This window comes from Quercus robur, chromosome 7, assembly GCF_932294415.1.
Source record: "Quercus robur chromosome 7, dhQueRobu3.1, whole genome shotgun sequence".
Lineage (NCBI taxonomy): Eukaryota > Viridiplantae > Streptophyta > Magnoliopsida > Fagales > Fagaceae > Quercus > Quercus robur.
In genome coordinates, this window is record NC_065540.1 from 33,584,607 (window position 1) to 33,602,817 (window position 18,211).

Genomic DNA, 18,211 nt, shown 5'->3' on the forward strand with positions numbered 1-18,211 from the left:
GTGGCATGCTAAAAAATTGATGGCGTGGAACAAATTTAACAGAAAATACATAGAAGAACATATTGATACATTTGAAAGATCTCAAACATGAAGGTTTCTACTTTCTGAATTTGAAGAATGAAAATCAAAGTTGGGTCTGAGTGAAAGAATACAAGCGATGCTAACAGCTGCGGTGGTAGTAGTAGAGGTAGAAGCAATGGCGGCTCGATGTTGGGAGGTGGTAGAAGCAATGCATGGCAGCTTGACGTCGGGAGGTGGAGTTCGAAGGTGGTTCATCCACTGTCATTGATGCTATCAACAAGGCAGAAGCAAACCCGTTATCATGTGGCCGCATACCGGAGTGGAGGATGCAAGCATGCTGTCAGACAGTTTGTTTCCTGATGTTAGAAGAGCTCAAAATGGGGTAGCCCATGTACTACCCAAAATGGCACGTAGCCTAACCCATATCCAAGCCTAGATATCAATAAAAATTCTACAGCTGGATTCTAAAAAAAAAAAAAAAAAAGAAGAAAATTAAACTTGGGTCAAATTTGTTTCTAAAAAAAAAAAAACTTGGGTCACATTTTAGGATGAGAAGTATATTTTTATCCTATATTCAACGAGAATTGTGTTTTTATTTAGATATAAGAGAAAAAAAAATATTTTGAGCTGCTAGCGAGCCTTTATTTAAATACTATGGTTTAATGAGCAGGCATAATAGGTTTGAATCCTCTACTACTTTTCATGGAAACAAACACAACCTTATAGTATTTATCCTTGATAGTAGCACCATAAGTATTTTGCCTTTTTTTAATTAATTAATTAAATTTTTTTTTTTGGGTGAGTGGGGGAGGAGGGTGTTGAGGAAAACTATAAAATATTCTAGGAGTACAATAAATGTGTACTTTCTCATCTTACATAAATAGTGAGTTTCATTATAAATTTAATTAGTGAGATTTATTGTTACATGAGAAAATGTATTATACTCCTAAAGAATTGCATAATTATCTTGGAGAAAATTGGCTTTTGCTCTTTTTTTTTTTTTTTTAAAAATCTAGCATTTTGCCCTCATTTTCAAACTAATTAGGGAAATGTCCTTCTTTTGAAACTTGATTTACTCAAAATTGAGTTTTAAAAAAAAAAAAAAAAAAAAAAATTTCTGGAACCCTATAGTGGCGTTTTAAGGATCCTATAGTGACGTTTTAAGGATCATATAGTGGCGTTTTGGAACTCGAGCTCCATGAACTCAAGTTCCATGCAAGTTTTTTTTTCTTTTTACCGATAACTCAAGTTCATGGAGCTCGAGTTCCAAAACGTCACTATAAGATCCTTAAAATACCACAATAGGGTTTAACTCGATTTTGAGAAAATTGAGTTTCAAAAGAGGGACATTTCCCTAATTAGTTTGGGAAAGGAGGCGAAATGTTGGATTGTTTGATAGAAAGGGGTAAAGGCCAATTTTGTCCTAATCATCCTAGTGGAGAATGAGTTTTAGGTTTGAACTACAATAGATGTGATATTTGTGTTGATTTTCAGGCACAAGAGATCGAAACATTTTTACTAGCAGCTACATAATCAATTTTCTTTTGTTCTAGAAGTTTATACATAATCAATTCATCATACTAAAGTAATGCCTCTTATCAACTAAAAAAAAAAAAAAAATAGTAATACCTCTTATCATTTCTTGCTCTGTGTAATGATTGAAGAGAAACATAGTATTTATGGAGTCCGATTCTCCCCAAAAAAAAAGAGTATTTATGGAGCCCAATGAGTTAGCCCACTCCCTTGCAAAGTGGGCCCAGCTGGACTGTAATGTTTTTCGAATCATTACCACCTCTTTCATTTCCATCCCATATTTTGTGTTTGGTCCAGTGCACATGGGGGATATACGGTTCCTTGTCTTTTTTGTAATCAATTGACTCAGTAGTCAGTACAAAACAAAGGAAAATACGTGAAAATTGTAGTTTAAGAAGTATTATGAAAATATGTGTTTAAAGTATTTATAATACAAAAAATATGAGTAATACTATGTTTTTTTTTTTTGAATAGGAGTAATATTATGTTTCAAATAACATATTTTAATTTGTGAAAAAAATATAATTGTGTGTTTGGTATGAGTATATATATTTTTTAAAAAGCTAACAAGTACAATAAAAGTATTATTAATTTATTTGAAGAGTGAGAAAGTTCCCTCATGTGGTCTAATCAGGTACAATTTTTAACATATTTACAAAAGTATTATTAAACAATGTTATTCGAAAAATGAAAATTGGTAGGAGGATTTCTCTAAATTCAGCGTTCAAATACCCTAAAATGAAAAACGTAATTCAAACACTTCTAAAAGAAATTTCCTACCAAACATTTTTTTTTGCCCACAGTTTTCAGTGTTTAAATATTGAAAACTATTGTTTGGACTCCCTTACCAAACGGCCCTAAAGCATTCATATAGGTTTCGTAACCAGCAATGCTTGAGACACAATATATATATATATATATATATATATGATTTAAACTTATCATTGAGATAATTTTATCACTTACTAATAACAACTTATCATGTTAACAATGAATGAAAAGTTAACAATTAAAGAAATTAATTATAGACTTACTGTTTTTAAGCTTACCTAACTCAAAAACACACTACATTAGGCTAGGCTGTGGCTAGCCAAAATTTCCAAATGTTACAATGCATCAACAAATCTAGCAAGGTACTGTAGTTGTTGCTCACCGGCCAGTTTATTTATTGATTTTTAATTTTTTTTCCTCCTCCTCCAACATCACCATCCTTTCAATACATTGTTGTCAAAGGTGATAACCTAAAGTTATCGATCCGACTCAGAAATTGGTGAAGATTAATGTGGTCGAGTCGTCGATAAATTCCTCTCTCTTAAAAAAAAAAAAAAAAAAAAAAAAGAAAAAAAATCCAAAAAGAACATAATAGTTTGTTAGCGTGGTACATCCAGAGTAGATAAAGCGAGCTTCTACTTGTTTAGCTGCTTGTTACATGTCCTGGAGGATTGAAGGTTGTAATTCTTGAAAAAGATAGTGCTATACTTTTCTTTAAGGATATAAAGGTCTTGGAGGAGGATTTTTATTTTTATTTATTTATTTATTTTTATTTCCTGCCAATTAGTGGATTCTGCCTAATGGATTTGTCTTAGAGTGAGTTCGGTTGAACTTTTTTCATATTGTGCTTCTTGAAAACATGGCAGTTTTAAAAAGTGTGGTATGAAATTGGGCTTTTAAAAAAAAAACTAAATATTTGGTAAAAACTGTTAAGAAGTACTTTTTAAAAAAGTTGAATATTTAATTAGCAGTTATCAAATTGCAATTTGAAGTGTAAATTACTAAAAAGGATAAAACATATATAAGATGGTTTGAGAAAATGAAATTTGCATTATAATGTAGAGATACAAGTAACAAGCAAATAGATAAAGAGAGCGTTTGGATTGGGTTGAAAGTGGCTGAAAGTTTTGTTGTGTTTTCAAGCTTTTTTTTTTGGTTCCAGCCGCATTATTTGACCAAGTCAACCGTGAACAGTGCATTCGTGCACTGTTCACGGACCCACAAATTCCACTTTTCAACAAATTTTTCATTAGAAATGGGTTCCACGACACTATTCACACATTTAAAAATTATTTTGTTACAGTGTTTTCAGTTTTAGTTTTCAGTTTCAGCAAAAATAAGCTCAATCCAAACGGACCCAAAGTAATTTTATATGGTAAAAAAAAAATTGATATAGTGATACTACTAGTACATTACTTTCGTAAGAGTAAATACGTGTACCACCGGGGTCTTGATGGAGCTAGAGTAGTGAGCACAACACATTCATTGAAGTGTCATTGTTTAAACCACTCAACTCTTGCTAATGTGAAGCAATATAAGGACTCCTACCACCAAGCCATATGGTTCATTATTGCTATTGATTGCTGACAATCATTTCAGATTGATATTTAAGTAGAGTCCATTTATTGTATGCCATTAGGACATACATTAATCATTTGTTTTAGGAAATTCTTTATGAAAATTTGAAAAAGTTGTCAAAAACGTTGGTCACCTTTTCAATTCAGCATAAAATTTTTTCTTAAAATGGTTTATCAATGCATGACCATTTATGTATCATAAAGTCTTCCATAAAAAAAAAAAAAGTCTTCCATGAAAATTTGTTTTTGTGTAGATAGTCTTCCATTAAATTGTTACATAGATTTTTTTTTTTTTTTACAAGATAGAAATTCTAGTCTAACCTAATTTAAGTGTAAATGTGTGTCAAGTTTCTTGCTAGAGACTTGAACCCTGACCCCTACCCCCCACACCTCTCAAGCACTTATGCATATGAAGTGACTATCGTACCAAAAGTGTGCAGTGGTATTATTACATAGATTATGATGTTGTAAGACTTCTCAAACAAATACCCTTTTGTTTTTGTCCGGTTGAAGTGTTTGGTCAACATATTGAATGATACTTTCCCATCCAACAAATACCCTATTTATTCTTTGTTATTTCTTAATGCAATGCATTCGTGCCTCAATTAACAGAATTTTTTTTTTCAATTTTTTATTGGGTCTGGTTAATGTATAATATTAATAATTTATTTTAAATTTTTTTTATAAAAATTTAAAAAATATGTAAAAGAAGTTAATTATTTTTTCATAATTTTTTTTTTCAAAAAAAGATAACTTATTAGAGCATCCACAACAGATATGCCAAATGCCAAATATTTGGCACATTTGGCTCACCAAACACAAAAACGGAGTTTTATCAGATGTGCTAAATGTGTCAAACTTTTGCAACATTCTATAGTACCCTCACAATTTTGGCACGATACGGACAAACAATGGCATACGGTTTATTATTTTTTTATTCATCTTTCTCTCTCATCCCAATTAAAATATCACTTTCATCTTCTCCTTCAGCCACAGATTCATCGCCTCCATCTCGTATTATTTCTTTTTCTCTCTTCACTTTTGCTCTATTCTCTTACCATTCTCCGAGATCCACCTCAAATCCACAGATTCCCACAAACCAAATACATCACTGTCGATGCCTTGCTCGAGTCCGAGTGCTCGGTGCCGGCGAAGAAGCTGCACGTTGGGGCTGTGTCTGTGTCGATGTGAGGGACGGTGGGGCTGAGTGCGTGACCGTTGGGGAGGATGGGAGGGTCAATTTGGTTGGGGTTATGGGTTTCGGGTTGAGTTGTTGCCGGGTTTTTGATAGTGATGGGTTAGTTTCATATACCGCGGCGAAATGGGTGTCGCCAGTGGAGTTTGCCACTGGGGGTTATGGGTTTAGTTTTTAGTGGTGGGTTTTAACAGCGGCCAGTGGTTGGTGGATTTGGTGGTTGAAGGTGGTGCTTGGCGGTGTGAGCTTGAAATTTGGGTTTTTTTTGTGGGTCTTTTTGCTGCAATCTGTGAGTTTTTTTTTTTTTTTTTTTTTTTTTGCTTCAATTTGGGATGATATATTGCCATATTGGTGAGTAATTGTGGTGGTTGGTTTGCAGTAGAGGTGTTGTTGTGGCAGTGGATATTGGTGGCTAGTGGTTGTGCCGTTGATGTTGTTGCAGTTGTTGATGATAATGGAAAGGAGATAATATATTATTTTAATGTGTAGTAAATATTATTTTAATGTATATAATTGAATAATAGAACATTTGATAAATGAGATATCGTAAAATGATATAATAAAATAATAAAGTAAATTTTTAATATGTCAAAATGATATTTTTTATTCAATATTTATTGTGGATGCTCTTAGACATGCAAAAACTTTTATTTATTTTATCGTACCTTCTCTTTTTGCTGAGTCCCTTTCTCGGGTACTTTCATGCAATCATGCATGGTTTGTTATTGGTAGAAGCCAAAATATCTCTGTCAAAATTTAACTCTATGCAGAGCGTTTTGAATGAGTCAATGACCCATCACATGCATCAGACACCTTTTTCTATGTGTTGGTGTTCTATATGACCGACATAAGACTCGACTTGTTAGATATTACGGAGGTTCAGTTGGTTCTGGTCCCCTGTGAGCCTTGTCCAATCAACAAGTTGGATGAGGAAATGTATTTTACTATTCAAATTGAGTTTCTGGGCTACTGCTAGAGCCTTTTTTTTGGGCTACTAGAACTAGAAGAAGTGAAGAACACTATCAGATATATATTAAATAATTTTTGCATATGATTGAAGTGATCAAGGTTTTTATTTAATTATTTATTTTTATAACAGTCATTTTTATTCAAAATTAAAGCCCTAAAAGTGAACACAACAAGAAGCAATTGATTGCAACACATGTTGCATTAGAAATATATAACATAATTTTAAGAAGGGAAAAAGTTAACAATGGCCCTAAAAAGCATTGATTTTGCAATTATTTTTAGAAATTTTTTATAAGTAAAGAAAAAAAAAATCTAATTTTTTTTGACAACTTTTACATTTTTCATAAAAATGGTATTAAAATTTTTCTTAAATGATTTATTAATAAATACTCTTAAAGCATTTGTTAATCAGACCCAAAAGAAAACTATGACTTTCACTCAATCTTAACAAGAGATGAGAGAAACTTCTTAAATAATTAGAAGGAGTCTCAATTCGCTATGACCATTGTACAAACTAACTAAAGTACATCGAAAGTTACCCAATAGTTCCTTTAATCATCCACCAAAGTAATCAGACATGGACTTGGAAATTATAAATACTTTTTTTTTTCTTTTTTTATTTAGGATAAAAGATAGAATTTTATTCATCAACAACCAAAACTATATATCATGGACCAAACATCTCAAGCTATAGGAGACACCTATAATTGAAAAAAAATTAAAAACTTTGACAGCAAAGCAACAAATTTTGCTAGATTTAAATTAGCTGTCATGCCTATCTAGTTCCCCAAAACAACTATTGCGGTGGCTACAATAAAGAAATCCTATAAAGAAAACAGCACATGTGCTTCTAAGTAGTCTATAGCATGTGCAGCAACAGTACTAGCTAAGGAAGTGGGATCAGGCTGTGAAGGGCCTTGAGGGGCTTTATTACACTTGAGCCAAATCATCCAGCTAGTTGTAAAAAAAATTGAAATCTCCGGGTCTTTTAATCTAGTTATCATTTGGTCTACCAGATCCACAGATGATAGATTTGAACATTAGGACAAGGTATTTCTCAAGCCTGTAAAACTCCATACCTCTTCAACATATGGGCAACGTAGCAGGACATGGTTATATGTTGACTCCTCTCCTTCCTCACAATAATCCCATCCAACATTGCACAAAATTTTCCTCCAAGTCAAACTATTGTCCCTCAAGCCTAGCTATTTACAAATGCAAGAGCCCATGTAATGCCATCAATAACAATATAAAAAGGATCCACTTGAGTCGGAATTTGTGACAACATAGTTGTAGTAACAAGACCCATCAATGTAGTACAATGTGTTCATTTGGAAATTACTTATTTACAATATTTATTAGTATAGTATTTATTAAAAGATATAGTTTTTGGTAATTTTTATGTTAAATGTGTTGCATAAGTAAAAAGTTAAAAATTATTTTTTGCTAAAAATGTGAGACAACAAGTAAAAAGCAAAACTTTTTTGAAAATTCCCAAAATGCACACCTGATTTGCTTACAAAGGCTACAATAATTTTAAAGCATTCTGCGTTTGTGGCACTAAACTAGAATGAACTAAGATTTCTCCAACAGTAGAGTCAACATAAACTAAGCTAAAAAGAGTAGCCTTTTTGTATTATACTAGATAATCAAGAGCTGCTTATCAAAAAAAAAAAAAATAATAATAATAATAATCAAGAGCTGAAATAAGTAGCACACTTTGATCCTTCCATTCTCCATCAACTCGAATATCATTTCGATTATTCCACAAAGTCTACACAATGATACAGAATTTAGAGAGCACATAATGGGAGAAGCTACGTGAAGCAAACTTAAACAAATCTCTAAGCTCTTCGTCTTGTTGTGTTCTTCCTTATGGGTGATGTCGACCTCCTCTTATACTTGAACTTGGGATGGGCATTCCTGCGCCCTTTACCCTTCTTGGTTTGACTTTCTAAGCTTCCTTCCTGGAATAACAAGCCTTGATATGCCCTTTTCCCACTGAATATTTCTTTCTCTTTTTGGGTAACTATCATACTTTTGGGCATTTTGTTTATGCAATAGGGGGGCTTTGAGATCCTCTAAAATTTTTAGTTCAAGTGGGGCCTTAGGCCTAGGCTTTGAACCGGCACTGTAAATTATTTGAATGGATAATACATACTTAAAGGAAATTAGTTGACTTGATTGGATATACTAAAAATTAAATATACTTACGTGTTTGAATTTAATCAACAACCCTAACCTTACTTTTAAATTTTTAATGCGGACAGATTGGCAAAACGTGGAGCTTCTCAGTTCTCACATGGAAAGAGAGATCTTTTATGACACCTGCCCTACATATTTGGTGAACTGTCTTTTTTGGGACTCAATGGGATTCTAGTTCTACACAGCCCGTGCCCATCACTAATGAAGATGATGTTTTGTATGGTGTGTTGTGGCTTATGGTATTTTAGTGTGATGTGGTTTGTAATATGTTGGTGTGTTGTAAGGCTGTGGCAGTGTTATAGTATGGCTGTCATCCCTCGTTGATGTATTTGAAAAAGTCTAGATACAAAAAAGTTTCCTTGCATATTCTTAATGGCAGGTAAAAAAATGATGTCAATGATAGGTCTTGGAAAGAACCAGTAAAAACTTGCCTAATTATTTATTGTGAAAAATATTATAATTTCTTTTAGTGTTGGTAACATTTCTTGTTGTACTTAGCTAGTTACTGTCTTACCTATTGCAGTTCTATACTTTCTAAACTTTTTGTTGTAATATTTTATGAGTCATGTTAATAGGTGTCCTTAGATCAATAGTTAATAAACTATATTAAGAAAATTTTAACACCACTTTTATAAAAAATATAAAAAATTGACAAAAAAATTAACTATTTTTATCATTTTCCCGTAAAATATTTTTAAAAATAGTTCTTAAACTAATATTTTAAATTTGTTAATGTATTTCCCCTTTATGCAAAAAAAAAAAAAAAAAAAAAAAAAAAAAAAGAAAAAGAAAAAAGAAAAGAATAAGTTTTGTGAAAAAAGAGACATGTCACATGTATAAGAGTTATGATTTAGTATTAGGGGAATTCAAAAAAATGTGTGGATTAGAAGAAGCATACAAGCAAGACCATCACTTTAATCATTTTCTGCCAAGTTCAACTTCATCCAACCTTTCTTTTACTCATAAAACATCTCTTGCAATTGTGTTCTCTAAATTCAAAAACCAAATTTGTATGCTTTTAAAAGCCAAATCTGTATGCTTTTTCATGTTTAAATTTCACAATAATCAAATCTATTTTTCTGCATTGATAAAATCTGTTTCTACATTAATAAAATTTGCTCTCTGCACATCATGTTTATTGTATATTCAAATCTACTTACTGCATTCATAAAATCTATTTTCTACATTAATTAAAACTGTTCATTGTTTTCTCATAAAAATTGTTCACTATTTTCTGCATAAACTATTTCTAGCATTCTGCATAAAATTATTTTATGTTCAACATTATTTAAAAAATTTTTCACTCTTTTTTCTACATAAATTATTTTCTGTTAACTATTTAAAATAAGTGGTGATTTTTTTTTTTTTTTTTGTTCAGCATTATTTCTAGCATTTGGCATAAAACTATTCCTTATAACTTTTTTTTTTGGGATAATCGACAAATAAACATAAACATAAAAATAAGTAGTTTTTTTTTAAAATTTTTTATATCTAATAATTTGTCACTGTTTTTATAAAAATATTTTAAACTAAATGAATAAACTTAACTCATTGGCTCTGTATTAATTATTGACGCACACAACAACACTTATTTATCCATAAAATAATATATTACGTGTCTACTTAACCAATTAAATTCTTGAATAATCACTAACTTTACAATTTTCTTCTTGAATTTTTCTGACTTTATAACAAAAAGTTATTATAACATGATAACAATACACACATATGTAATAAACCCTCTCTATTTCCTAATTATTAAATTATATTATATTATATTATATTTATACTTTACACACAAATATCCACACACACATTATTCACACAAATAACATTATAATAAAAAGTAATGCAAGCAATTAATATTAGACACACTCACACACATATAATATAAATTTATAGTAAAGAGTGACACTTGCAGTTCACAAACACTTATACTCTTAGAGTTGGAAATACTTGTAGTAAGAGTGTATAAGATTTAAGTTAGGGTGTGCAAAAATATTTTTAAGAATAAATTAAAGTATTAAACTAACAAAAAAAATTATTATATATATATATATATATATATATTCAAATCTGCTTATTGCATTCATAAAATCTGTTTTCTGCATTAATTAAAACTATTCATTATTTTCTCATAAAAATTGTTCACTATTTTCTGCATAAACTGTTTCTAGGATTTTGCATAAAATTATTTTTTGTGCAGCATTATTTAAAAAATTGTTCACTCTTTTTTCTGCATAAATTATTCTCTGTTCACTACATAAATTGTTCACTGTTTTCTCATTAAACTCCTAGTGAAATTGTGTTTTCTAAATTTAATCGCCAAATCTGAATGCTTTTTCGTGTTTGAATTTCACAATAATCGAATCTATTTCTCTACATTGATAAAATCTGTTTCTACATTAATATAATTTGCTCTCTGCACATTATGTTTACTGTATATTCAAATCTGCTTATTGCATTCATAAAATCTGTTTTCTGCATTAATTAAAACTGTTCATTATTTTCTCATAAAAATTGTTCACTATATTCTGCATAAGCTATTTCTAGGATTTTACATAAAATTATTTTCTGTTCAGCATTATTTAAAAAATTGTTTACTCTCTTTTCTGCATAAATTATTCTCTGTTCACTATTTAAAAAATTGTTCACTGTTTTCTCATAAAACACCTAGTGAAATCGTGTTTTCTAAATTTAAACGCCAAATTTGAATGTTTTTTCGTGTTTGAATTTCACAATAATCGGATCTATTTTTCTGCATTGATAAAATTTATTTCTACATTATTAAAATTTTCTCTCTGCACATCATGTTTACTGTATATTCGACTCTACTTACTGCATTCATAAAATCTATTTTTTGCATTAATTAAAACTGTTCACTGTTTTCTCATAAAAATTGTTTACTGTTTTTTGTATAAACTGTTTTTAGCATTGGCGCAGTTATTGCACTTAAATGGTTTTTGTGTTTTTTTAAATATGTAACCATATGAATAATGGACAAACTCCATGCAGGAAAAATGAATGATTCATATAAATCACCTAATGGTAAATGCCTCTAATAATTCGAATTTGTAAAAAAGTTCGAATTAGTTGAATGTAGAAATTTGGGAAAAATCGATTGAAAATCAATGAACGTACCAAATCATGAAGGTGTACATAAGATGTACAGATAGTCTAGACTTGTTGAGAAATTTGACTTTGTTGAAAGTACAAAATAATGAAAATTCAATGGAAAAGTTATGGGTATATCACATATAAAATTATTATTTTGAAGACAACATTTAAATTGACAAAAATAAAAATGAACATTTTTTTAGAAACAAAATAAACATTAACATAAACATATATAGAAACATGAGAATAATTTTGTACTCATGAATATCTTTGTTTTGTAAAAATACAAACATTAGAAGACATGAAATTTATTCTATCAACATTTGAATATATTATTTTTTTAAAAAAATGATAGGCCTCTTTGGGATTCTATTTGAATATTTTATGACATCAAGATGTGAGAGGAAATAGTTGTTCCTATATTTGGCTATTTTGACCAGGGCGGCTCTACCCTTTGTTGAGAGGTTCAAATGAACCTCATGACTTCAAAAAAAAAAAAAAATATATATATATATATATATATTTATATTTATAATAATTTTTTTGTTAGTTTAATACTTTAATTTATTCTTAAAAATATTTTTGCACACCCTAACTTAATGTTATTTGTGTGAATAATGTGTGTGTGGATATTTGTGTGTAAAGTATAAATATAATATAATTTAATAATTAGGAAATAAAGAAGGTTTATTACATGTGTGTGTATTATTATTATGTTATAATAACTTTTTGTTATAATGTCAGAAAAATTCAAGAAGAAAAATTGTAAAGTTAGTGATTGTTCAAGAATTTAATTGGTTAAGTAGACATGTAATCTATTATTTTATGGATGAATGAGTGTGGTTGTATGCATCAATAATTAATACAGAACCAATGAGTTAAGTTTATTTATTTAGTTTAAAATATTTTTATAAAAACAGTGACAAATTAATAGATTAAAAAAACTACTTATTTTTGTGTTTATATTTATTTGTCGATTATCCAAAAAAAAAAAATTATAAAGAATAGTTTTATGCAGAATGCTAGAAATAATGTTGAACAAAAATAATGTTGAACCAAAAAAAAAAAAAAAACTACTTATTTCAAATAGTAAACAGAAAATAATTTATGCAGAAAAAAGAGTGAACAATTTTTTAAATAATGCTGAACAGAAAATAATTTTATGCAGAATGCTAGAAATAGTTTATGCAGAAAACAGTGAACAATTTTTATGAGAAAAAAATGAACAATTTTAATTAATGCAGAAAACAGATTTTATGAATGCAGTAAGCAGATTTGAATATACAGTAAACATGATGTGTAGAGAGCAAATTTTATTAATGTAGAAACAGATTTTATCAATGCAGAAAAACAGATTCGATTATTGTGAAATTTAAACATGAAAAAGCATACAGATTTGGCTTCTAAAAGCATGCAGATTTGGTTTTCAAATTTAGATAACACAATTGCAGGAGGTGTTTTATGAGAAAACAGTGAACAATTTTTTAAATAGTGAACAGAAAATAATTTATGAGAAAAGAGAGTAAACAATTTTTTAAATAATGCTGAATAGAAAATAATTTTATGCTACTTATTTTTATGTTTATGTTTATTTGTCGATTGTAAAAAAAAAAATTATAAGGAACTCAAGTTTACCAAGTTCAAGTTCCATATTACTTATTTTTATGTTTATGTTTATTTATCGATTATCCAAAAAAAAAATTTGTAAGGAACTCGAGCTTGTTGAGCTCGAGTATCTTAGAAAAACAATTCCGAGGATTTATTTTTTCAAAGAACTCGAGCTTGGTATGCTCGAGTTCCATATTACAAGGAACTCGAGTTTACCAAGCTCGAGTTCCAAAACAGTGTTTTTTTGCTACAAATTTATGAAAATGGTGGTATTTGGCCATTTTCACCGTCTCTATACTATTGAACAGTGTTCAACCTGTGCTCTCTGGTAGTACTCTTCCCGTCATTGTTATTTCTCAAACTATATCTATTTGGATGAGTATTTGTATTCAATAATTATATCCTAGTGACATAATAACAATGACTTGTCAAAAGGAATATGCCAAACTTTGTGAACATCAATAATTTTTTTTTTATAAAAAATTTCTGAATTAAATAACCAATTATAATAATATATGTGAAGATTTTTAACATATATCATGAAACTTTCATGGATAGGAGTTGCTGTTGGAGCTGGCAGGCAAAGCATTGTAGCATATGTCAACATAGCCTGCTATTACCTAATAGGGGTTCCAGTTGGTGTTGTGCTTGGTTATGTTTATAACATCGAAGTCAAAGTAAGCTATCTCTATCCCCTTTCCCATGTTATATTCTTATGTTTAGATTTTGTGTTTTCTAACTATTAAAAATTGATATAATTATAATTTTATAAATTCGCATAATGACAAAATCTTAAAATTGACAAAGATAATTTAGATACTAAGCTAACTGCATTCTTTCTTATAAATGTAATTATTCAACTACCTCTAAAAAAATGATCTGTAATGGATATATGTATAGCTGCAAAATTTTACTTGTTTGTCTCAACCCCTTTTCTATGTATCATCTTGTAGGGTATTTGGATTGGAATGTTATTCGGAACATTTGTTCAAATTATTGTACTTTTATCACCTACAAAACCGATTGGGATGAACAGGTATTGGTTATTTGGTTTTCCTTTTAACTTTGTTTACTCACTTTTTTCATTGTGTCTATTTCTTAATATTACATTAGATGTTTATTTATTATTATTATTATTATATGCACACTACAGGTAATTTTAGCTCGTAATCGTGTTAAAAAGTGGGTTGTGAAAGATTCAGAAGAACCAAATCTTTCCACATTAAATGCCTAACCTCATGCCGCATTTCTTATCTTATGTACCTTTAAAAATTTAAAATACTGGATTAATTTATGAGGCTATTAATTATCATTTATGCTTATAATATTTGACAGAACTATGGTCTTATACGCATAGTTGTCAAAACATGAATTATATCGATAATTATTTTTACATTTTTATGTATTGCGTATCGAAAGATACATAGATATTGTATAAAATTTATAAAAGAAATTATAAATATACATATATAAATGATATATATTTATAATAAAATTGGAATATTTGCAACTAATGACTACTTTAATTATCATCTATGCTACAATATTTAACAAAACTAGCCAAATAAACCAAGTGAAAATATATTTATAACATCCATATTCAAATTTATCAAATGTAAAGTGTTAATAATCAAAATAAAATTTTAATTATTTTTATTATATATACTAAGTCAAAACAAAAAAGCTTGAAGTTATACTTGAAAAGAAGTGATAGGCTTAGAGAGAGAGAGAGAGAGAGAGAGAGAGAGAGAGATGGAAAAGAAAATTTGAAAGTGGGCAAATGTGTATTTTAAATTTTCTAGAAAAAGAAAGGGAAAAAAATTCATGCCAATTTGTATTGGACTCATAGTGACAGGAATTTTTGTCACTAAATCTCCTACTTTTATTGCCTAAGACATATGGCTACAAAAGATCTTTCATTGCGTAACCCCCATTGCCAAATGTCATGGAGACGAAACTTTCGTCACCAAAACGTTAGATTATTTAAATAGAATAATTATATAGCCAATGAAATAATTTTGTTGCCAAATATTTTCCTTGCTAAATACCATCTTTGGCAATGAACTAATTTTGTTGCCAAGTTTAATTTAATTTTTTTTATTTAACCATATTAGACAACGAAATATTTCATCACCATTTTTTTTTTCATTTCAATAGATTAGGTGATGAATTTTTTTGTCACCAATTACTGTTTATTTTCATAGTTTGACTTAAGGGCAATGAAATATTATGTCTGCAATTTCTTTTTACCATTATTTTTTGATTTAGCCTATTAGGCAACAAAACATTTCGTCATCAATTGTTTTTTTTTTTTTTTTTTTATTGCAACCTGGGGGTGATGAAAAAAAATTTTCGCCGATTTTTTCTATAAAAATTCAATTATTTTCTAATATTAATTATCTTCATTACATTAACTTGCCATCACATTTCATTAACAAGTTCATTTTCAACACATTAATAATCAAACCATCCAAACAATCCAAAAGTAATTAAATAAAAGTCAATTATAACATTAAACCATCTATACAAGTAAGTTGTTCACAACAAAATTATAACAAAAGAAGAAAGATGTCATATAACAATACAAAAAATAAAAAAAGTGTTCAAATGGCACAAAAAAGAATGTCTTCACGCCACCAATCTCATATCTGCACAAATATAAAGAAAAGTACATTAAGACTGTAGAGCAAACACATTAATTATGTTAGTAATATAAGAATCATTTTTAATAATGTGTGACAACTAATAACACCATTGCATTTTTGTCACTACAACTCTTAAAAGCTAAGTTGTAGAAAACAAAGATATATTTTTAAGTATTATGTAATACACAGTTGTGTCTAACTCTCTAACAATGAGTCCTATTAGTGTGCCGAAAGAACACTGTTAGTTAATTCATATTGATGATGCATGAAAATCGTTAGTGAGTTGATGGCTTCTAATCAAATTGATGGGTACCTGAAGACTGAGAAAATAAGAACCAAACAAAAGGCATTGATGTGGTACCGGCCAAAGACCCTTTGAAAGTTAAGTCAGTGAATGAGAAATTTCTAAGAACTTTGTAGTGAGAGAACTAGGGATTTTCTATGTACCTAGAAAAAGAAGAGAACTATTGCTTATATAGTGGTGGGGAAGAGCCCTAGATCCCGAGAATAAGGGGGTTTTCCTTATGGGAAGAAGGTGAAGTTAATGCTACCAAGATCTTGGGGATACTCTCCATTATAGGAATGTGAAAATCATGTGGTAGGGTCTTTGTGCATGATGCGCAAGATGTTTCCATATATGAGTATGCGTGTAGACCAAGTAAGGCCACGTTGTTGGCATGCCTCTATGTTAGTTAAGGGTCTTCCATCAATTAGGAGATCCTTCGTTGGTTTGTTAGGGAGATGCGCTCGTTATCTTTGTCATCGATCCGTCCGCATGGCCATTGGCTTTCTGAGGAAACCGTTGGTTTGGAACCATCGGTCTTTTCCTTGATGGGCTTTGTTTGCTCATGAGTCCCAATTTTCTTACCAAAAATACCCTTATCACATGTTATAGCTCCTAAAAAGTTAAGTTGTAGAAGGAAAATATATATTTTCAAGTGTTATGTAATGCATGACTGCGTCTAACTCTCTAACCACGAGTCCAATTAGCATGTCGTAAATTCTCATGTTATTTAGGACCTGAGGGTGCTATTTGTGTTGGTCCATGGATTGTTTCATGTTTTTGCCCCTTGGAGGCTCATTTCCAAGGTTAAGTGCTATTATATAAATACAATTTAGGTATTTACTCATTCAAATTTATATGCTAAAAGCCAAAAATAAAATACTAACCAAGAAGTCTTTTAGACAACGAGCTTTCCCCATTCCCTAAAGTGGTGGAGTTAAAATCATGTTAGCTATTACACATCCCGAGCCATGAATTTAACAAAACCAAACTACATTAGAAGATAATTTTTCAAGCCTTAAACATTCCATTGCATTCAATTATCCCAAAATAACTTCTCATAAACAAAGTTCTAAAATGAAAATTGTAAATACAAAATAAACCACCCTATGAACTAAGCACAATGTATAACCAAAGCACCTTATACACAAAGCACTTTATATATGATTCAATAATTTAAAAAATCCACAAAAAAATCAACTCCTCCAAAATCGACTTAATTAAACCACCTTATAACACCATGCAAACCATCTGCTTGGTCCAACTCAATAACCTACTAGAATATCAATTGATATCAATTTCATCTTACAATTTTACGTGTATTTAAGTGTAGTGTACTTATACTTAAGTTGAGTACACTAGCTTTCCTCTTACTCTACTTGTTCTCTTCTTAGTCTCTGGTGCACCATAAATAATAAAGATGAAAAATAACAGTGTAACCAAAAGAATATGAAAGTTTCTAGATATGAATAAATATATATTTTTACAGTTTGTGTTTTTGATAAATTAGGTTCTATGGCTCTATAGCTTTAAATTTATTTTATTTTAGTTGAATTAAAAATTTCTATTGTATATCATGTTTCAAATACTCTTAAATATTTTTTTAATATAAATGCTTACTAGAAAAAAAATCTATTTGGATACAAAAAACTTAAAACTAAAAAAAAATTTGAAAAGTACTTGAATCTCAAAAAATATCTTTGGATAATTATTTTACTAGTAATAAACATAGCATAACTGAAAATTTTCAAAATTATTATTGACAGTCTTATTTGAGTGGATTAGTCGTATTATCAATTAAAAATAAAATGTTAGTAGAATTTGAATACAAAAACTTAATTAATAATTTTTCATCTCAAAATACAAGAAAAATAGATTTTAAATGAAGAAAAAATTGATACCAAAAGTTAATAAAATAATATAATTAATATTTAAATATAAAAAAGACCATATTAAAGTTGTCACATTAGGCCCCTAAGTATATTGAGCCGACCTTGCTTAAAATGCACATAACCCTGGATACAATGGTTGAGATAAATTGCTAAAAAATCAATCTGCAAGAATCTTGATCGATTGAGATTCATGCAATTTGATCAATCAATATATGTGACTCTCAATTTGTCGAACCTCTATCTAACTGTTACAATTATTCATGTTGGCCAACCTAAAAATATGGATCTAAGAGCACTTGCAGCAGTGGAGCTAAATAGTTATATAGCTATTTTAGCTCCACCAAAACACCAAAATACATGCTGCAGCAATGGAGGCATACCTAAATTTTTTTAGC